Source organism: Anomaloglossus baeobatrachus, chromosome 2 (genome assembly GCF_048569485.1).
Source record: "Anomaloglossus baeobatrachus isolate aAnoBae1 chromosome 2, aAnoBae1.hap1, whole genome shotgun sequence".
Classification (NCBI taxonomy): Eukaryota; Metazoa; Chordata; class Amphibia; order Anura; family Aromobatidae; genus Anomaloglossus; species Anomaloglossus baeobatrachus.
Window position 1 is genome coordinate 295,778,715 of NC_134354.1, and position 22,835 is coordinate 295,801,549.

Sequence of the window (22,835 nt, forward strand, 5' to 3'; positions counted from 1 at the left end):
GACCAGCAATAACCCTTAAAACATAACAAAATGTTTAACAATGCATACTTTATCAAATTATGAGTCAACTAAATCCTCTAGGCTAGTGATGCTTTCCTGTGTAGTTGTCAGGGCCAGGCGGTCGGGCAGACCCAGGAGGTGGATCCACTGGGCCGAACTCTAAGATGGTGGTAAGGAGTCCGGTAGCTGAAGCACTATGGGCAGTAGAACAGTCCGTGCCAGTGAGTGTAACGAAGAAGTCCCTGGGACCACGGAGTCACAGATGGTAGTCCGGGTGACGTAGCTCAGGTTCGGAAGCCGAGGTGATGTCAGGCGGGGTCCGGAACCTTTGGAGCGAGATGACGGGTCACCGCAGGGATCCGAGATGGTACGGACTGTCAGATGGCAGACGGACAGCGTGCGGGGTTCGGGATTCAGCAGGACCGGATGGCGAGGCAGGATCAGCTCTAGAAGAGAGATACGTGAGTATGGCACGAAGACACACGGAGACCTGACTCCTAGCTTGGAAAACACGAAGATCAGGCCCCGCCCTCTTGGACAATACACCCCTTTATACCCTGTACCTCTTTAGCCTCATTTCCTGTTAATGGACGCTGGCCCTTTAAGAAAGGGTCAGTGACCGCGCGCGCGCCCTAATGCGCATGCGCGCAGCCCGGGTGCCAGAAGCCAGGGAAGGAGGCTGAGAAGAGGACGCAGGGGAGCCGGCCAGGGCCTGGGAAGCCGTCGGGCGCCGCGATCGGAGACCAGGGGGCCTGGGAAGGACGGGCACCGGAGCCAAGGACCCGGGGAGCGTGGCAGGTGAGCCGGGGAGCGGGGCTGAGGACCCGGGGAGGGGAGCCAAGGACCCGGGGAGCGTGACAGTACCCCCCCCCCCACGCCCACCTCCCCGCAACCGGGACATGAAGGCACGGATCAGAGGAGTGCCCACGTTCTCCCTGGGCTCCCAGGACCTATCCTCAGGACCATACCCCTCCCAGTCCACCAGGAAGAACTGTCGACCTCGTACGGTCTTCATGGCCACGATATCCCTTACCGCATAGATGTCGTCATCGGCAATAGGTGGAGGAGCCGGACTGGCAGCAGCGGAGAAGGGACCAAGGACGACCGGCTTGAGCAGGGAGACGTGGAATGAGTTGGGTATCCTCATCGTGGCCGGGAGCTGTAGCTTGTAGGAGACCTCATTGATCTTGCTGAGGACCTTAAACGGCCCGATGTAGCGAGGACCCAGCTTGTAGGAAGGTATCTTCAATCGGATGTACTGGGAAGCAAGCCAGACCAGGTCACCAGGAGAGAAACACGGAGGGTCTAGACGCCTCTTGTCAGCGTGTTTCTTCATCCGCTGGGAAGCGCGTCCAAGGGACGCCTTGACAGAGTCCCAAATGGTAGCGAAGTCACGGGCTACAGTATCAGCCGCAGGGACATCCGAAGAAGGGGATATAGGCAATGGAACGGAGGGCTGAAGTCCGTAAACGACATGGAAGGGAGATTTGGAGGACGACTCACTGATGTGGTGGTTATGTGAGAATTCAGCCCAAGGCAGAAGCGTGGACCAGTCGTCGTGATGGGCGTTGACATAGTGACGTAAGAAGGATGTCAAGATTTGATTGACCCTCTCCACTTGGCCATTAGACTGAGGATGGTATGCAGAAGAAAAGTCCAGAGTTACTCCCAGATGTTTGCAGAGCGCCCTCCAGAAGCGGGAGGTGAACTGAGTTCCTCTGTCGGACACGATGTGGGATGGAAAGCCATGCAAGCGGAAGATGTGATGTATATAGGCTTCCGCGAGTTCCTGAGCAGAGGGCAGTCCAGCCATGGGGATGAAGTGAGCCATTTTGGAGAACCGGTCCACCACGACCCATATGACTGTGTGTCCAGAGGATAATGGCAAGTCCGTAATAAAATCCATCGCTATGTGTTGCCACGGAACTGAGGGTATAGGCAGAGGCAGAAGACGGCCATAGGGCAGGTGTTTGGGCGTCTTGTTCCTGGCACAAGAGGAGCAGGCAGAGACAAAAGCAGCGACGTCCGTGCGAAGGGATGGCCACCAGTAATGGCGTACAATCGCACCCCATGTTCTCTTCTGGCCTGCATGACCGGCTGTTTTTGAGGCATGACCCCAGTGTAACACTTTTTGCCTGTCAGTCTCAGAGACATAGGTCTTTCCGGGCGGTATCTGGGCCAGGGTGACAGGGGCCACCGGAATGATCTTGCTAGGAGAGATGATGGGTTGGGTAGTCTCTTCCTCCTGCTCCATGGGCATGAAAGACCTAGACAAGGCATCAGCGCGTACATTCTTGTCCGCGGGTCGGAAATGGAGCTGGAAGTCAAACCTGGCAAAGAATAGGGACCACCTGGCTTGCCGTGGGTTCAGGACCGCAGGTATTCCAGGTTCTTGTGGTCCGTGTAGATAATCACGGGGTACACTGCTCCTTCCAGGAGGTAGCGCCACTCCTCCAGAGCCAGTTTGACCGCCAATAGTTCTCGGTCACCGATGGTGTAATTACGTTCAGGCGCTGAGAAGCTCTTGGAGAAGAAACCGCACGTCACCATCTTGCCGGAGGAGGACTTCTGCATGAGCACTGCTCCAACTCCCGAGGAGGAGGCATCCACCTCCAAGGTGAACTGGCGGTTTAACTCCGGACGGTGGAGTACAGGAGCGGAGGCAAATGCTCGTTCAGTGAGCAAAACGCGGCGTCGGCCGCAGGTGACCAGTCCTTTGGATTAGCCTCCTTTTTGGTCAAAGCGGAGAGAGGAGCAGTCAGGGCAGAGAAGTGAGGGATAAACTGGCGGTAGTAGTTGGCGAATCCCAGGAACCGTTGGATTGCCTTCAGTCCAGAAGGGGGAGGCCAGTTGAGTATGGAGGAGACCTTCTTTGGATCCATCTGCAGTCCAGTGCCCGAGATGATGTATCCCAGGAAAGGGAGAGAAGACTGCTCAAAGACACACTTCTCATATTTGGCGTAGAGACGATTCTCTCTCAGTCTTTGTAGAACCAGCTGTACGTTCTCTCTGTGGGTCTGGAGGTCCGGAGAGAAGATAAGGATGTCATCCAGATAAACTACTACACAGATGTAGAGGAGGTCCCGGAATATGTCGTTCACCAATTCTTGGAAGACTGCTGGTGCGTTACACAGGCCGAAGGGCATCACGCAGTATTCATAATGCCCATCGCGAGTATTAAACGCGGTCTTCCATTCGTCCCCAGAGCGGATACGAACTAGGTTGTAGGCACCCCGAAGATCCAGCTTGGTGAACACACGGGCTCCTCTGAGCCGGTCGAACAATTCGGGGATGAGCGGCAGAGGGTACTTGTTTTTTACGGTGATCTGATTCAGACCCCGGTAGTCGATGCATGGGCGTAGGTCACCCTCTTTCTTCTTAACGAAGAAGAAGCCTGCTCCCGCAGGAGAGGAGGATCTCCGGATGAATCCCTTTGCCAGGCTTTCTGTGATGTAGGTAGACATGGCCCTGGTTTCGGCTGGAGACAACGGATATATCCGTCCTCGAGGCGGTGTTGTTCCTGGGAGCAGGTCGATGGCACAATCGTAGGGACGGTGTGGCGGAAGTACCTCAGACTCCTTCTTGTCAAAAACGTCTGCGAAGGACCAATAGGCCGAAGGCAGTTCCGGTAGGTTCTCTGGAACCGGAGGTCGTCGGATGGGTTGTATGGACTTCAGACACTTCTCATGACAAGCAGGACCCCATCGGGTGATTTCGCCAGTACCCCAGCTGACTGATGGTTCGTGTGTCCGCAACCAGGGAAGTCCCAGCAGGATTTGATGGGACATGTGTGGAAGGACGTAGAGAGCGATGTTCTCGGTGTGCAGGGCACCGATACGCAGTTCGACCGGACTGGTGACCCAGGAGATGGTATCAGAGAGGGGTCTCCCATCCACAGAGGCAATCACTAGGGGCTTCTCGAGTGGAGTAACAGGCAGCTGGTACTTGTCCACCGTGGCCTGCTGGATGAAATTGCCTGCTGCTCCAGAGTCGAGGTATGCCTCAGCCGTGAAGCGCGTCTCTCCCGTTGACACTTGCACAGTCCACATAACCGGGTCTGAGAGAGTCCCAGCACCTAGGGTGGCCTCTCCTACCAACCCTAGGCTTTGGAGTTTCCCGGCCTTTCCGGACAGGAGCGTAGGAGGTGTGTGTCCTCTCCGCAGTAAAAGCAGAGACCCTTGGCGAGCCGCTCTGCTCGACGTTGTTCAGACTGTCGTACTCGGTCGATCTGCATGGGCTCGTGGACGGGAATCCCAGCTGTTGATGACTGAGATACGGAGGGCTTCTGTGGAGGAGAGGAATGCCGTACCGGACGTCTCTCACGAGACAGCTCTTTGGAGCGCTCCTGAAAACGAATGTCCACTCGAGTTGCTAGGGCAATCAGGGCATCTAGGGTGGAGGGCACGTCACGACCCGCCAACTCATCTTTGATGCGACTCGAGAGTCCTTCTCAGAAGGCGGCTGTTAGGGCCTCATTATTCCACCCGAGTTCTGAAGCCAAAGTGCGGAAACGGATGGCGTATTGGCCCACCGTCAGTGTTCCTTGACGTAAGCGGAGGAGGGATGAAGCAGACGCAGAGGCGCGTCCCGGCTCGTCAAAGGTGCTGCGAAAGGCCTGCAGGAACTCTTGAAGATCCTTGGTCATAGGGTCCTCCTTCTCCCACACCGGGTTCATCCACGCCAGTGCCTCGCCCTCCAGGTGAGACATGATGAAGGCGACCTTGGCTTGGTCGGAGGCAAACAGATGTGGCAGCTGCGTGAAATGGAGGGAGCATTGGTTTATAAACCCCCTGCAGGACTTGGGATCTCCGGCGTACCGGGGTGGTGAGGCCAAACGCAGTCTGGAAGCATCCGAAGAAGCAGCCACGGGAGCGGGGGACGTGGCTTGACTAGTGGCGGCTTGGGATGTCGAAGACGTGACTGCCGCTTGTAGCGTGGTCAGGCGGGTGTCCACGGAAGTCATAAAGTTCAGCATGCGGGTCTGGACTTCACGCTGGCGTTGGAGTTCCTCTTGCAAGGCTGCTAGTGCTGCAGCGGGATCCATGGCCTGATCTTACTGTCAGGGCCAGGCGGTCGGGCAGACCCAGGAGGTGGATCCACTGGGCCGAACTCTAAGATGGTGGTAAGGAGTCCGGTAGCTGAAGCACTATGGGCAGTAGAACAGTCCGTGCCAGTGAGTGTAACGAAGAAGTCCCTGGGACCACGGAGTCACAGATGGTAGTCCGGGTGACGTAGCTCAGGTTCGGAAGCCGAGGTGATGTCAGGCGGGGTCCGGAACCTTTGGAGCGAGATGACGGGTCACCGCAGGGATCCGAGATGGTACGGACTGTCAGATGGCAGACGGACAGCGTGCGGGGTTCGGGATTCAGCAGGACCGGATGGCGAGGCAGGATCAGCTCTAGAAGAGAGATACGTGAATATGGCACGAAGACACACGGAGACCTGACTCCTAGCTTGGAAAACACGAAGATCAGGCCCCGCCCTCTTGGACAATACACCCCTTTATACCCTGTACCTGTTTAGCCTCATTTCCTGTTAATGGACGCTGGCCCTTTAAGAAAGGGTCAGTGACCGCGCGCGCGCCCTAATGCGCATGCGCGCAGCCCGGGTGCCAGAAGCCAGGGAAGGAGGCTGAGAAGAGGACGCAGGGGAGCCGGCCAGGGCCTGGGAAGCCGTCGGGCGCCGCGATCGGAGACCAGGGGGCCTGGGAAGGACGGGCACCGGAGCCAAGGACCCGGGGAGCGTGGCAGGTGAGCCGGGGAGCGGGGCTGAGGACCCAGGGAGGGGAGCCAAGGACCCGGGGAGCGTGACAGTAGTCTCCATTGCATTGACACCTACAGAATATTTTTGCTGCACAACACTAGATGTTGTAGTGAGTGACTGATCAGTGTTTCCACTAGTAACAGTTGTTGTACTTGGAACAAATATGGATGCAGTTGTTTGAGCAGATGGAAGACCGAGTGTAGGTGGTACATATTGATGTGTTGGAAGAGGCTGAGTATGTGTGTATGTGAAGTTAGTTGGGTAAAGCTGATGTTGAAAGTACTGTTGTTGTGGATTATTAGGAACATGGTAGGATGTTGGTTGTTGAATCATTTGAGGTAGTCTATGAACATTACTAACATTACTTGGATAGGTAAAAGAGGATTGTATTGGTGTCTGTTGTGGGCCTTGTGGGTTAAATGATGGCTGTTGAGATGGCCTTTGTATCATTAATGTACCTGTTTAATGTGGGACAATTGTTGGCCTAATTTGTACATCACTTCCCATAGAAGAAGATGGACACTGCATATGTGTTTGTTGCACTACAGTATTTAGTTGTGAATTTGAGTAATGTTCATCAGTTTGGGTTTCCACAGTTTGTTGGATTGTGTTTGTGTGTGGGCCACGTGGATTGGCTCTCCATTGCTCAATCACTTCAAAACAATATATGGGTTCGGGCTCACGCTGGGTAGCAGATATCAGTGTTATTAAGGATGCCCTTAACCTGTACTGCCTATCAGCTTGAACCAATGCAAGAGAGGGAGAAAGGGAGCGGCAAAATCTCTCTCCATCACTCTCTGGTATCAGTGAATTCATCATGTGTATTATTCTGGTATCTATGATCTCAGGCAGGGATCGTAAATCTTCATAATGCCTATGTCTGCGACCACAGATAGATTGGGCTATTGTGCGCATGGTATTAGTTGTTATTCTTGGCTGTGGGCCTGTTTGTTGCTGTGGACTACTCTCTGCAAGAACTAGTAAAGGACCACTTTGTTGCCCTGTAGACTGGCCTGCAATTACATTAGTGGATTGACTTGTTCCCAAATCAGAGGACATTTCTTCTACGTCTGGCTGGCTGGTGTTGGGGATTGGGGGTGGTTGGTAGGAGGTTGGCTCCATCTCGGAAGCAGAGGTAGCTGTAGCTGTTAAGACTGCTGACTGTGCCTCCTCACTGTCTTCTAGATTATCCTCTGTACTGTTGTGAAAAGAAAAAAAAAATTACTGTGTGCATTGTAATAAAGACCGCCATGTGATATGATGGTTAAAACTTACTTTTGTACTTCCATAATGGGCATGAGGAAGCTGAGTCTTTCATAATGCACATATTTTTTTTTTGGATGTTGCAGCTGTGGTTGCCACTGGGTTATATTCTCTTCTGAACTGGTCAGACCGCCAACGGCGTTTCACAAGATCCACTGTTTCCAAAAAGAACAGAATATATCAAACTCAGGAATAAATTATTTTCCATGTAAAAAGGCACATTGATCTTGTCTTGCAAACATTTCAATAATTAGGTTAACACATTCATGTGGATTAAAACTGCAACCCATGACAATCATATAGTGACATAATAACACAATTAACACGACGAAGTAAACCAGTTCACCTTTAAACAGATTTAACCAATGTATAATCATTTATCACTTTAAACATAGCCAAAAACCCCCCAAAAAAACGAAAATGCCATCAGTAAGCCATGAGAGCCTAAATGTCTATAAACCCATGAAGTGCCATATGTTCCTCAAATCTTGTATAATACAAACTACAAATTACTGTTACCATTACAGACATGGTGGCAACAAGGGTAATGCATGAAAAAAACCCCCAAAAATATTAATGTATAGACACTTAACAGCACATTTTAAAAAGCCTAAAAAAAAAAATAACACGTTTGATTGATGCTTGACCAGCCTGAAATGCCTTTTGTACATGCATGAAGTGCTTTGCAGCCCATATACACATGATGACATTACTACAAAACAATAAGGATTAGTTTAAAGGACCAAAAACCAACACTATCCTGTTTGTGAGTCTCCAGTGTAGCTCAAATGAGTCAGGCCCATTAATACATGCCAAACAAAGTATACAAATATGGCTAGATTCTGCCTACAGAATGTGCACATGTAGGTAAAGACAGAAGTAATGAAAATATCTGTACTCACCATCAGGGCCGTATTTGCCATTAGGCACTTGAGGGCACGTGCCTGGGGCGGCGCCTTCCAGGAGGCGGCGCCCAGACCAAAACTTGAAAAAAAATATATATTTTTTTTCAAATCTTCCTCCCTCCTCCAAACTCTTTATTAAATCCGGCACCTTTTTGGAGGAGGGAGGGGGCGCCGCAGTCATTTATAGTCGCGTTTATAACACGCGAATATAAATGAAACTGTGAGCGCGCCGGCATTTCCAGGGTCAGAGGAGCTGCAATCAGCTCCCCGGCACCGACGTGCTGCCGTGCACTCACTGTCCAGAGGTCACAGCAGCACGAGGCAGCGCCGCGCAGAGGAGGATGGGAGATGGAGCCGCCGCCGAGGAAGGTGTGAGATCCCGTTGCCGCCACCACCGCGGAGAACGGGAGATGGAGCCGCCGCAGAGGACCGGAGATGCAGCCTGGAGGAGGTAAGCGCTTTACAGCCGAAGACAGCGCCGAACAAGCAACCAGGGGGGGGGGGCGCGCGCAACATGGAGGATGAGGGGGATGAAGCACGATGTGGGTGCGCAACATGGGGGGGATGGAGCACGACATGGAGGATGGGGGCATGGAACATGATGTGGGGGTGCAAGATGGAGGATGGGGGATGAAGCATGATGTGGAGGCGCAACATGGAGGATGGTGGGATGAAGCATGATGTGGGGGCGCAACTTGGAGGATTGGGGGGATGAAGCATGATGTGGGGGTGCCACATGGAGTATGGGGGGATGAAGCATGATGTGGGGGCGCAACATGGAGGATGGGGGGATGAAGCATGAAGTGGGGGCACAACATGGAGGATGGGGGGATGAAGCATGATGTGGGGGCGCAACATGGAGGATGGGGGGATGAAGCATGATGTGGGGGCGCAATATGGAGAATGGGGGGATGAAGCATGATGTGGGGGTGCAACATGGAGGATGGGGGATGAAGCATGATGTGGGGGCGCAACATGGAGGATGGGGGGGATGAAGCATGATGTGGGGGCGCAACATGGAGGATGGGGGGATGAAGCATGATGTGGGGGCGCAACATGGAGGTTGGGGGGGATGAAGCAAGATGTGGGGGGGCAAAATGGAGGATGGGGGGGATGATGCATGATGTGGGGGCGCAACATGGAGGATGAGGGGGATAAAACATGATGTGGGGGCGCAACATGGAGGATGGGGGGATGAAGCATGATGTGGGGGCGCAACATAGAGGATGGGGGGATGAAGCATGATGTGGGGGCACAACATGGAGGATGGGGGATGAAGCATGATGTGGGGGTGCAACATGGAGGATGGGGGGATGAAGCATGATGTGGGGGCGCAACATGGAGGATGAGGGGGATAAAGCATGATGTGGGGGCGCAATATGGAGGATGGGGGGATGAAGCATGATGTGGGGGCGCAACATGGAGGATGGGAGGGATGAAGCATGATGTGGGGGAGCAACATGGAGGATGGAGCATGATGGGGGTGCGCAGCATGGGGAATGAAGCAGGATGGGAAAATGGGGGGGAGGGAAAATGAGGGTAGTGGACAGTATAGCGAATGGGAGTTGCAGTATTGAGAATGGGAGGCATGGTATGGAGAATGGGGTAGCATGGGGGGAGGCATGGTATGAAGAATGGGGTAGCATGGGGGGAGGCATGGTATGGAGAATGGGTTAGCATGGGGTAGGCATGGTATGAAGAATGGGGAAGCATGGGGGGTTCTCGGTATGGAAGGGGAACCATGTGGGGGCTTGGTATGGAGGGGGCTTGATATGGAGAAGGGGCAGCATGGGGAGCGCTCAGTTAGGAGCCTGGGAGGGCTCGGTATACAGAATGCGAAGCAGAAGGTTCATTATAGAGTGGGGACAGCATGAGGGGGACAGTGAAATGGGGGCTGCATGGAGAGGTGGGGACAGTGGAGGTCATAGTTCATAAGTGAGGAAGGTCTGGAGGGTATAAATTCAGTAGTGAGGACAGTGGGGGTTTTCATTTGAGGGGGCAGTGTAGTGGAAATGTTATATGAGAGAAGGTGGAGGCTGTATACTATAAGTGAGACGGTGTGAGGTCATTTTTTGTGAAGTGAGCTCAGTGATGAGCAATTATTTATTCTTGGGCACAGCCTTGGGCTTACTTAGGGTGGTTACTCTTTAGTGAGGAGAATTAAGAGTCTGTCACCAGGTTTTGCCACCTAATTTGAGATCAGCATAATGTAGGGGCAGAGATCCTGATTCCAGTGTTGTCACTTACTGGGCTGCTTAGTGTTGTTTTGATAAAATCACTGTTTAATCAGCAGTAGTTATCATTACAGGACTACTTGGTGTGCTGCAGGTAGTCCAGCATATGCATGAGCTCTGTATAACTGCGAGATCTGCAGCAGAGAAAATGACAGCAAACAGCTCAGTAAGTGACACATTGCTGGAATCAGGGGCTCTGTGTCTACATTATGCTGCTCTCAGATGGGGGAGCAAAAACCTGGTGGCACATTCCCTATACGGCCACCATTGCAGTATGTGCTGCAGCAGACCAAACAAGAGGGAAGTCTTGGGAGACACAGGACAATGTGTTGCTAAGAACGGTGACATTTTACTTTTACTCCCAAAATGCCAATTAATCTGCATACACATTTATATATGGGACGTCGCTCTGGCATGTACAGATTTAACTTAATATTTTATTATATATATGCAGACTATTCTGTGCACCCTGTTGCGGTCGGTATCTTCGTGCAGATGTGCACCGTCCTATTTGCATATTAAAAACAGTCCCTCGTCCTTAGGTGAGAGTCAGTGCTGTCTAAAATCACTTAGCATTTCTGCACGTGTCCTGACACTGGAAGAGCAGAGTAGCACTCAAAGTGTCAGTGTGGGTGCACATGCAACATGACTGCAGTGTCAGTGTGGGTGCGCATGCAATGTGACTGCAGTGTCAGTGTGGGTGTGCATGCAATGTGACTGCAATGTCAGTGTGGGTGCGCATGCAATGTGACTGCAGTGTCAGTGTGGGTGTGCATGCAATGTGACTGCGGTGTCAGTGTGGGTGCGCATGCAATGTGACTGCAGTGTCCGCGTGGGTGCGCATGCAATGTGACTGCAGTGTCAGTATGGGTGCGCATGCAGTGTGACTGCAGTGTCAGTGTGGGTGCGCATGCAATGTGACTGCAGTGTCCACATGGGTGCGCATGTGTCGCGGGCGGGGAGGACGCCGCCGCTGCTGCGCTCTCGCTAACGCTCGGGTCCGGTGCTGCTGCGGCTGCTCGGTGGCTCGAGTGGTGGGCCAGATCCGGGGACTCGAGCGGCGCTCCTCGCCCGTGAGTGAAAGGGGTGGTTGGTTTGGGGGATTTAGTCCATGATGCCACCCACGGGTCGTGGTGAAGATGGACACCACCGCTGCTGGTGACGGGGATCCCGGGAGCGATGGTAGGGAGCAGCTTGGGTGTTGTTTCCCCCCTCCGTGGGTAGGGGTCGGTGGTCCCGGGGTCCGATGATGTGACGGGGAGGCAGAGTCGGTGAGGTGCAGGGTTGCAGGGACAGCGCGGCGCGGTGCCGGATGGCACGGGTGTACTCACTCAGTAAGAGATGCACAAAGTCCTCGGTAAACCAAATGGCTGGATGGACGGGTGCCGCAGCCGGCTGCAGTGTCTCTCTCCGGACAGGTGATGATGGCTGTCTTTCCCTGCACCTTGATGTTCTCATTTGACTACTATGGATCCCCAACGGTAGTCCGCTCCCCGGTGTATGGGTACCGGAGGAGCCCGTTTGCCTGCAGGCACTGGCCCTTGGGTCTCTAGCCTTAGGCGGTAGCTGTATACCCTCACGGTGTGGGCGGTTGCCTTCAATCGGGTCTTTGGTTGTTAGGAAACCCCTGGGGTTCCGGTCACATTTGGATTTGACTATTGTCAGCGGCTCCAAGCCTGGTCGGGGTCCGATGGCCCTGCCTGTGTGTGCTGGCTTTACTTCGCTCCCCGGTCGGTACAGGCGGGCCAACGCCCGACCCCGGTCCTACAGTTCTGCGTTGATTCACCACTCCTGCAGACTGCCACCACCGTCTGCGAACCTTGCTGTCAGTGCCTGGGCCTCAACCCAGACACCCAAGTGTTTACTCCTCTCACTTCAAACTCCAAACTCTATCTGACACTTTTCCCGCCTCCAGGCCTGTGAACTCCTCGGTGGGTGGGGCCAACCACTTGGCTCCGCCCCACCTGGTGTGGACATCAGACACTGGAGGGAGGCAACAAGGGTTTTGTGTTTGGCTGGTGTCCCTGTCTAATGGGGGTGGGGGTGTTTGTATGTTATCTGTGACGACCTGGCTAGGCCAGGGCGCCACACATGCAATGTGACTGCAGGTATGTTCTGACACCTGGTTGCTGCCTGTATTTGACTGCAGATTCAATGAGGAGGAAGGTTGTTGAAGTGAGCAAACAGCACAACACAGCGCCGTGTCCCCCTCCTCACTGTGTTCCTCCTGTGTTGCGTGCACACCCGCACTGACGCTTGGAGTGTGCCGCTTTGCTCCTCCGGTGTTGTGTGCACACCCGCAATGACGCTTGGAGTGTGCCGCAGTGTTGGGTGCGGTGCAGACAGGAGATCTGGTGTTACGGTGCTCACTCTCACCAATGGATCACTATTAATCAAGGCCTGGCTAGTATTTTCCTATATTAGGTCGTAATGTTGCACCCAGGCTTAAGGGGGCTTTACACGCTGCGACATCGCTAATGCGGAGTCGTTGGGGTCACGGAATTTGTGACGCACATCCGGCCGCATTAGCGATGTTGCTGCGTGTGACACCAATGAGCGATTTTGCATCGTTGCAAAAACGTGCAAAATCGCTCATCGGTGACATGGGGGTCCATTCTCGATTATCGTTACTGCATTAGTAACGATGTAGTTCGTCGCTCCTGCGGCAGCACACATCGCTATGTGTGACGCCGCAGGAACGAGGAACCTCTCCTTACCTGCCTCCCGGCCGCTATGAGGAAGGAAGGAGGTGGGCGGGATGTTCCGGCCACTGATCTCCGTCCCTCCGCTTCTATTGGGCGGCCGCTCAGTGACGTCGCTGTGACGCCGAACGGACCGCCCCCTTAGAAAGGAGGCGGTTCGCCGGTCACAGCGACGTCGCCGGGCAGGTGTGACGAGTCTGCGCGCTGTTGTGCGGCACGGGCAGCGATTTGCCCGTGTCGCACAACAGATGGGGGCGGGTACCCACGCTAGCGATATCGGGACCGATATCGCAGCGTGTAAAGTAGCCTTTAGGCCGCACAGAAATGTCCTCATTTTCATATCAAATAAATGTGGCTTTTTCAGTGAATATTAAAGGGAACCTGTTGCACCCTTTTTCAATTTTAAACTGCCCCCAATGTCTTGTTAGTGACGCAATGTAAGTGATGCACATTTTCTGACTAACAAGACGATGAAGCAGTTTAATATTAAAGGTCGTGACCAGTTCCTTTTAAGCTGAACTATATGGGTGGGATTATTTCTCCACAGATCATGTCCCCCATATAAATATTTCTGCATTCTAGGTGTCATTTTGGGGTGACAGATTCCCTTTCAGTCAGCTTAACAATCATCTCACTTGACGAATGAAAGTTTTGCTCGTGCATCCGGTGATGGACACTGTTTAGATAAATCAGTTTGCCATCTGTGGCTGCAGTGTTAATGCTGCTTTAAAGGGGTTTTCTCACATTGGAAACTTACCCCCTATCCTTGGGATGGGGAATAACTTTCCAATCGCAGGGGGTCCGACTACCGTGGCCCCAAGTGTTTCCGAGAACCAGAACATGCAGACAGAATGGATGCCGGGTGTAAAATTTCATAGTCCTGTCTCCTGAGCTGTGCACTTAAGAGGTCTTTTGAGCAATTGGTCAGTTAAGTCTACTGCCTGGGACTAATCAGTATTGTGGTTCTTATATGGTCCACAGTCTAATGATGGCTGGTAACAACTACCAACATCTCCTTACCATTGTTAAGGACATACTGGGAGTTGTACGTTAATGCAATAAATATATGTATATGGGTCTAACCTGAAACTGCACTTGATTGCTGTATGAAGTTGGCAATGTATTCATATACTGATGGTGGTTTTGATGATGTATTATTGTCTTTAGGGTGGGTTTGGTGATGTATTATTGTATTTAGGGTGGTTTTGGTGATGTATTACTGTATTGACAGTAGTTCTGTTGATGTATTACTGTACTAACTGTGGTTTTGGTTATGTATACTTGTATTTAGTGTGGTTTTAGTTATGTATTACTGTACTGATGGTGGTTCTGGTGATAGTCATGTGGCTGTTGTAATCTTTACCTTATCAGTCTTGATCCTAAAACATAGTGTCAGTGTGCTGGACTAAAAATACAGCTATCTGCATGTCTGTCAGACGAATAAGTAATAAACTAAAGCCCCTATACAGTATAGTCTGATCTTTCAGCCGACAGCTATCTTGCTCAGCTCTCCCATATACAGGAGCACTCATTCTGCCAAGTGTTTGTGTTCTTTATTAGAGTCGTTGCTAGATATCTCCGGCAGCAGCTTATCATTTAGAGGATAATAGGATCTACACTCCGTAATCGGACATGCTGGATCCTTATTCCCCCCGACAATCAGAATTGAGAGCCCCCATTCACATTGGACTGTCAGCAGAACCTGTTGATATTGGCGGGTTTAGACCACTTTAGGTTAATGTGTATGGAGGTCTTAACTACTATATGAAGGCTATGGGCTCTATCAGGGAATGTGCACATCTCTTGTAGATGACTGTGAACCCCCGGAATTATTCAGACAGAAAACACTTCAGGACAGTCATCATTTTATCCTGAAGCAAATATTTTTTTTTTTTTTTTTGCTGTTGCTTCTTGGTTGTTTTTTCCAACATCTTTTAGCTACTGGATTTTACTTATTTTTTTAAGTGAACTAGTAAGCACTGAGCAGCATCCAAGCAGCAGGCGCCATATAATGGACCGGTCACTGTCAGCCGCTTCATGTCTGAGGAAACCTGACGCGCTTAAAAAAAAACCAAAGACTGAACATATGGACAGCAAGTCTTTTTTTACACTGCAGTGTATGAGTTAATTTCTTTAATATTTAGAGTTTGGGGTTTTTGGGCAGGTTACAGGGCGGATCTGTCTGAAAACAAAATGCTTTGTGCACATACCCTTAATCTGACTGATCAGAAGCGGGCGCCACCACTGACAGTGCCTAGGGCAGCATGAACTCCAAATATGGCCCTGCTCACCATATCTATTTTTCCTTCCAGGGGTGCATTGAGACCATCCATTCCTGGGGTAGACTACCTGTGCCACAGACATCCATGCTCGTTCCACCATCAACCTGTCATGGTAGCCATCATCACGTGTGTCCCACAGCTCTGGATGCCTCTCTACTTCTCCAATCAGCCTCTCTGTATCGATTCTGGGCGCCATTATCAGTACCTGTGGTGTTCTCTGAGCTCAAAGTTCCCCTGCAGTGAGAGGACAGGTGCCCAGCTGCTGTCTGGCGTGCAAATGAGACAGGAAATGTTTGTTTGGCGCCAGAAATAATGGACTACAATTGACCTGATAGATTGGTAACAAGTGTTTCAGATTTTTTCATTAAAAACGGACACGGACAATACGTGCTGAACATGGACATACTCCGTTTGCGGTCCGTGCAGGCACGGACCCATAGACCATAGCGGGTCCATGCCTGCGTGCTGCCGGCCAAAAACGGACATGTCATCCGTGTAGAAAACCGCACACACGTACTTACCACACGGACACACCTTCCGTGTGATTTTACGTGTGTGTGTGTCATCTACCATAGAGTAACATTGGTCTCCGTGTCTCCGGTACGTGCAAAAACGTACCAAACACGTACCGGAGACACGGATGTGTGTTGCGGGCCTGAAACAGTATCAAGTGGATACACATACCCTAACTCACCCCCCCCCATCCTTGTGATGTTTTTTTTTTCTCTGCATCGCAAGCTGTTGTTTCTATTGGTACAATTTTCAAGTACATATAACTTTTAGTTGTCTCACTCAATTTTTGGGAACGTGAGGTAATGAAAAAACAACAATTTTTTGTGTTTTAAATCATGTTTTGACAGTGTTCACTTTTTACCAGATAAAATAATACAATATAAAAAAAAACAAAACAACCTAGCAGAATTAATATTACTTCCTTTGTAAAAGTGTTGTTTTTAAGAGGAAAAGGTGGTGATTTAACATTTTTATCTTTGGAAACCTTTTTCTTTTACACCACTTGAATTGAGCCTGCTTTCATTTGGTGTCTGATACAATATGCTGCCATTGTTCTATAATACAATGTATTATCCTTCCTGCTGCAGTACTTACATAAAGCAGAAAAAGGCCAGACCTGTTTGAACCCAGCAACCAAGCTGATAGGATGAGTCTGTGCTCTAATCACTGCCGTTGGAGACGGGTATCAGCTATATAGCACTGCCATCATTTATGAATGGAGTGGGATCACATCCTAAATTTGCTCCAAAAGCTTGCTCCCATACATGAAAAACTGTGTTGTAGAAACCAGCCATGATGCCGCATTCAAGAAAAATTGTGTAACAAATCTTTGTTAGGTTTTGAAGCCTCAAAGTCTTTGCAAACATGAAATGGTGCCCACAAAGCTTACTAATAAAAAAAGTCCCAAATATTTGCAAGGAGCTCTTTAATTTCAAGGGCTGTGCTTAGAGGGAAGCTATTATCAGAAACTATTGTTTAGCGGTGATAAAGGTACCGCCACTAGGCAGAGTTAATGGTACAGGAGGCGAGGGTGCAGAAACAAGGCAACTGCTTTATTAATGGGCAGGAAATAAAAGTGTTAAGAGGGCTTTACACGCAATGACATCACTAATGAGATGTCGTTGGGGTCACGGAATTCGTGACGCACATCCGGCCTCGTTAGCGACGTCGTTGCGTGTGAAATGTACGAACGACTGCTAACGATCAAAAATACTCACCTAATCGTTGATCGTTGACACGTCGTTGAAATCCCAAATATCGTTGATGGTGCTAGACGCAGGTTGTTCGTCGTTCCTGCGGCAGCACACATCACTATGTGTGACACCCCAGGAACGAGGAACAACACCGTACCTGCGTCCTCCGGCAAAGAGGTGGGCATGACTTTCCTGCGGCTGCTCTCCGCCCCTCCGCTTCAATTGGACGCTGCCGTGTGATGTCGCTGTGACGCCGCATGGACCGCCCCCTTAGAAAAGAGGCAGTTCGCCGGCCACAGTGACGGCGTTAGGCAGATAAGTATAGTGTGACGGGTGCTAGCGATATTTGCCTGTGACACACAAACGACGGGCGATTTGCCCGTGACACACAAACGACGGGGGCGGGTGCTTTCACGAGCGACATCGCTAGCGATGTCGCTGCGTGTAAAGTCCCCTTAAGTCATTGGTGAAGTATAGTTTGATGTGAAGGTATAGAGATGCTGCGATGCTCCGATGGCTCCTGGTGTGCACTTTTCTTTCAGTGCAGGACGGAACTTCTCTTCTTCCACAGACCCGAAGTTCCTTGACTCTTCTGGATTGTCATTTCTTCTCGTCTCCGGGATCTCCAACCTCAGGAGCTTCCCAGTCTGGTACTGGCTCGATGGCTGCTAGAGCTCTGTCACGGTCCAGCTTGCAGTCTCTCTCACAGCCCAGCAATGCGCCTCTTTTCCAACCGCCATTCTCAAACACTTCTCAGGCGATGTCCCCTCTCTCAGGTGACTTGATTTTCCCTGTTCTTGCCATAAACTCTTCTCCCGCTCTTTCTGGGTAGGGTTCATCCAACTACACAGTTCAGAGGGGAGCAGCGACTCTGCAGGCTTGTCCACAAAACACAGAACACGGGGGGAGCACAGTCTCTTAAAGTCACAGCTTGCTTATTCATTCGCAGGGTAAAAACACCTCTACAATTGCATAAATGAATAATCTTGTAATTTTCACACTGGCCACATGGGGTTTTTTAGACTCTTGCTGTCCTTTCCAGATAGGTTTACAGGAGGTTTCTTATCACTAGAGGCAGGATTAGGCTATGTTCATACAGCATTTTTGCAGCATTTTTTTCCCTGACCTAAATCTGATCTTGTGGCAGAATGTTTCCTGGAAATTATTTGCGGATTTGGTGCAGTTTTTGACTAATATTTTTGTGGCGTTTTTGCGTTTCAATGCAAAACCTTACCAAAAACACTGCAAAGAATTGACATGTTCATTCTTTGAAAACTTGACCAAACGTGACTTGACCAAAAACGCAGGTATTTGTCAAAACAGTCAGGAAAAAATCCGCAGATGTGTGTGTGTGTGTGTGTGTGTGTGAGATTTCAGAAATCTCATAGGCATTGCTGGAACTGTAAAAGGCAGCGTTTTAGGCTGTAACACAGAGAGAGCGAGAGAGACGCATGATGTCAGTGAAATCGGGTGAAGCTCTGACGTCATTGCTGTGGACTCCTGTGTCCTGGCACTGACCTCTGAGGTTCATCTGAGTTCATGACAGGACACAGAGACAGAGCCGCGGGATGACAATGAAGTCGAGTGCAGATAATCCAAGTTCATTCTCATCACCCGACTCTGTCTGTGTCTGCTGTCAGCGGACATGTAGCAGAGCTGAATTGCCAGGGGACCGCATGGACAAAAATGCATCCAAAACGCATGTAAAATGCATGCACAATGCATCCAAAAACATGCGTTTTGGATGCATTCTTTTTGTCAATATGCAGCGTCACGTCTGCCAGACGGTGCGTTCTTTTCCGCACAGGTCAGGACTAGAGTTGAGCGCGGTTCGCGGTTCGAGGTTCTCCAGTTCGCGGCTCGAGTGATTTTGGGGGCTGTTCTAGATAGAACTAGAACTCGAGCTTTTTGCTAAAGCTCGATAGTTCTAGATACGTTCAAGAACGGTTCTAGCAGCAAAAAGACAAGCTAATTACTAGCTGGCTTTCTGCTGTAATAGTGTAAGTCACTCTGTGACTCACACTATTATGAAATTTCAGTGTATAGTGTGCGGGAACAGCGCATTCAGATCACTGCTGTATGGATAATGGCGATCGCCATTTTTTTTTTTTTCCTTGTCTTCCTTCCCTAAGCGCGCGCGTGTAGTGGGGCGGGCCAGCATGTCAGCCAATCCCAGACACACACACAGCTAAGTGGACTTTTAGCCAGAGAAGCAACGGCATGTGTGATAGGATGTCCATGTCACATGTCCCTGCATTATAAAAACGGACATTTTCCTCCAGCACGCCATTATCTGCCTTCTGCGTCCTTGGTGTCAATCATCACTGGCGCAGCTCCTATCTCCGATACTGCTGTGTACGCTCCATACACAGCGCTGTACAGAATAGGGATAGAAGTTTCTATCAGTCCTTTTAAGGGCTAATACCGGCAGGGTCAGAGCCATAGGTGACAGGTCCGTGAAAACAGAGTTTAACAGCTACACAAGATGACAGCGTCTGTGTAGCTAAGGTCAGGGATTTCCTCGCTGCATTTCCCCATTAGGAGGGATAGAAAGGCAGGCTTCCTTTCCTCTACCCAGAGACCCACAACCCTGCCACTGTACCCTCCTGCCCTTTGCACACTCAAAGTCATTGTTACTAAGCCATTATACTAGCAAACACTGAGTGAACTTAGTGGCATCCTAAACGTGGCTGTTGGACTTCTGTATTGTCCCACTAGTGCAAAGATATTTGCAGCACATCTGCCTGCATTGCACACTCAAACTCATTGTTACTAAGCCATTATACTAGCAAACACTGAGTGAACTTAGTGGCATCCTAAAAGTGGCTGTTGGACTTCTGTATTGTCCCACTAGTGCAAAGATATTTGCAGCACCTCTGCCTGCATTGCACACTCAAACTCATTGTTACTAAGCCATTATACTAGCAAACACTGAGTGAACTTAGTGGCATCCTAAACGTGGCTGTTGGACTTCTGTGTTGTCCCACTAGTGCAAAGATATTTGCAGCACGTCTGCCTGCATTGCACACTCAAACTCATTGTTACTAAGCCATTATACTAGCAAACACTGAGTGAACTTAGTGGCATCCTAAAAGTGGCTGTTGGATTTCTGTATTGTCCCACTAGTGCAAAGATATTTGCAGCACGTCTGCCTGCATTGCACACTCAAACTCATTGTTACTAAGCCATTATACTAGCAAACACTGAGTGAACTTAGTGGCATCCTAAAAGTGGCTGTTGGACTTCTGTATTGTCCCACTAGTGCAAAGATATTTGCAGCACCTCTCTCTGCCTGCATTGCACACTCAAACTCATTGTTACTAAGCCATTATACTAGCAAACACTGAGTGAACTTAGTGGCATCCTAAACGTGGCTGTTGGACTTCTGTGTTGTCCCACTAGTGCAAAGATATTTGCAGCACGTCTGCCTGCATTGCACACTCAAACTCATTGTTACTAAGCCATTATACTAGCAAACACTGAGTGAACTTAGTGGCATCCTAAACGTCGCTGTTGGACTTCTGTATTGTCCCACTAGTGCAAAGATATTTGCAGCACGTCTGCCTGCATTGCACACTTAAACTCATTGTTACTAAGCCATTATACTAGCAAACACTGAGTGAACTTAGTGGCATCATAAAAGTGGCTGTTGGACTTCTGCATTGTCCCACTAGTGCAAAGATATTTGCAGCACGTCTGCCTGCATTGCACACTCAAACTCATTGTTACTAAGCCATTATACTAGCAAACACTGAGTGAACTTAGTGGCATCCTAAAAGTGGCTGTTGGATTTCTGTATTGTCCCACTAGTGCAAAGATATTTGCAGCACGTCTGCCTGCATTGCACACTCAAACTCATTGTTACTAAGCCATTATACTAGCAAACACTGAGTGAACTTAGTGGCATCCTAAAAGTGGCTGTTGGACTTCTGTATTGTCCCACTAGTGCAAAGATATTTGCAGCACCTCTCTCTGCCTGCATTGCACACTCAAACTCATTGTTACTAAGCCATTATACTAGCAAACACTGAGTGAACTTAGTGGCATCCTAAACGTGGCTGTTGGACTTCTGTGTTGTCCCACTAGTGCAAAGATATTTGCAGCACGTCTGCCTGCATTGCACACTCAAACTCATTGTTACTAAGCCATTATACTAGCAAACACTGAGTGAACTTAGTGGCATCCTAAACGTCGCTGTTGGACTTCTGTATTGTCCCACTAGTGCAAAGATATTTGCAGCACGTCTGCCTGCATTGCACACTCAAACTCATTGTTACTAAGCCATTATACTAGCAAACACTGAGTGAACTTAGTGGCATCATAAAAGTGGCTGTTGGACTTCTGCATTGTCCCACTAGTGCAAAGATATTTGCAGCACGTCTGCCTGCATTGCGCACACAAACTCATTGTTGCTAAGCCATTATACTAGCAAACACTGAGTGAACTTAGTGGCATCCTAAACGTGGCTGTTGGACTTCTGTATTGTCCCACTAGTGCAAAGATATTTGCAGCACCTCTGCCTGCATTGCACACTCAAACTCATTGTTACTAAGCCATTATACTGTCAAACACTGAGTGAACTTAGTGGCATCCTAAACGTGGATGTTGGACTTCTGTATTGTCCCACTAGTGCAAAGATATTTGCAGCACCTCTGCCATCATTGCACACTCAAACTCATTGTTACTAAGCCATTATACTAGCAAACACTGAGTGAACTTAGTGGCATCCTAAAAGTGGCTGTTGGACTTCTGCATTGTCCCACTAGTGCAAAGATATTTGCAGCACGTCTGCCTGCATTGCGCACACAAACTCATTGTTGCTAAGCCATTATACTAGCAAACACTGAGTGAACTTAGTGGCATCCTAAACGTGGCTGTTGGACTTCTGTATTGTCCCACTAGTGCAAAGATATTTGCAGCACCTCTGCCTGCATTGCACACTCAAACTCATTGTTACTAAGCCATTATACTGTCAAACACTGAGTGAACTTAGTGGCATCCTAAACGTGGATGTTGGACTTCTGTATTGTCCCACTAGTGCAAAGATATTTGCAGCACCTCTGCCTGCATTGCACACTCAAACTCATTGTTACTAAGCCATTATACTAGCAAACACTGAGTGAACTTAGTGGCATCCTAAAAGTGGCTGTTGGACTTCTGTATTGTCCCACTAGTGCAAAGATATTTGCAGCACGTCTGCCTGCATTGCACACTCAAACTCATTGTTACTAAGCCATTATACTAGCAAACACTGCTGCCAGTTTAAGGGCCGTAGTTGCATTGTCAGGGATAATTATTGTTGTTTATTCTGCTGTTAATAAAGCTAGACCACCGCTGAAATCTACACCACCTCTCAATTTTTACTACCACATTTTAAGTGCACAATCTTTTCGCAATCAAAATGAGTGGCAAAATGACAGATGCTGGTGGAAAGGGGAAGAGGCGTGTTGGAAAAGGAAAAAAAGGGTTTGTCCGTGGGGAAGGTGGCAAAGCTCCATTAACATCTGCTGAAGATAGACCATCTTCCAGCAAAAGTAAGATGTCTACTACTTACCGTGGACAATCCGATGTGCTCCCTTTTTTACGTACACGAACAACTGGAACAAAGGTAGATGATGGCCAAAAAAGGAAAATGCTTGAATGGATCTCAAGTGGTCCAACAAGTGCCCTCTCCGCCACCTCAACTACCGCATCCAAAAAACACCAGTCCTCTGAGTTGTCATCCCAATCAAACTTGCTTTCTCCCAACTCTGAAGTCTCCATCCGCCCTGCACAGTATGGTGGAACTGAGATGGCTGAGTCTGCAGAGCTGTTCAGTCACACTATAGCCTGGTAATCAGAGGTCTGCTCCCAAGCTACAGTGAGTACAGACCAGGAAATGGTCTGCAGTGATGCCCAGAACCTTTGTGACTCTGATTCAGGCCGTGAGGACCAAGTTTCTGAGCATAATGTTGTCCCTTTTTCACAAACTGTAACACCT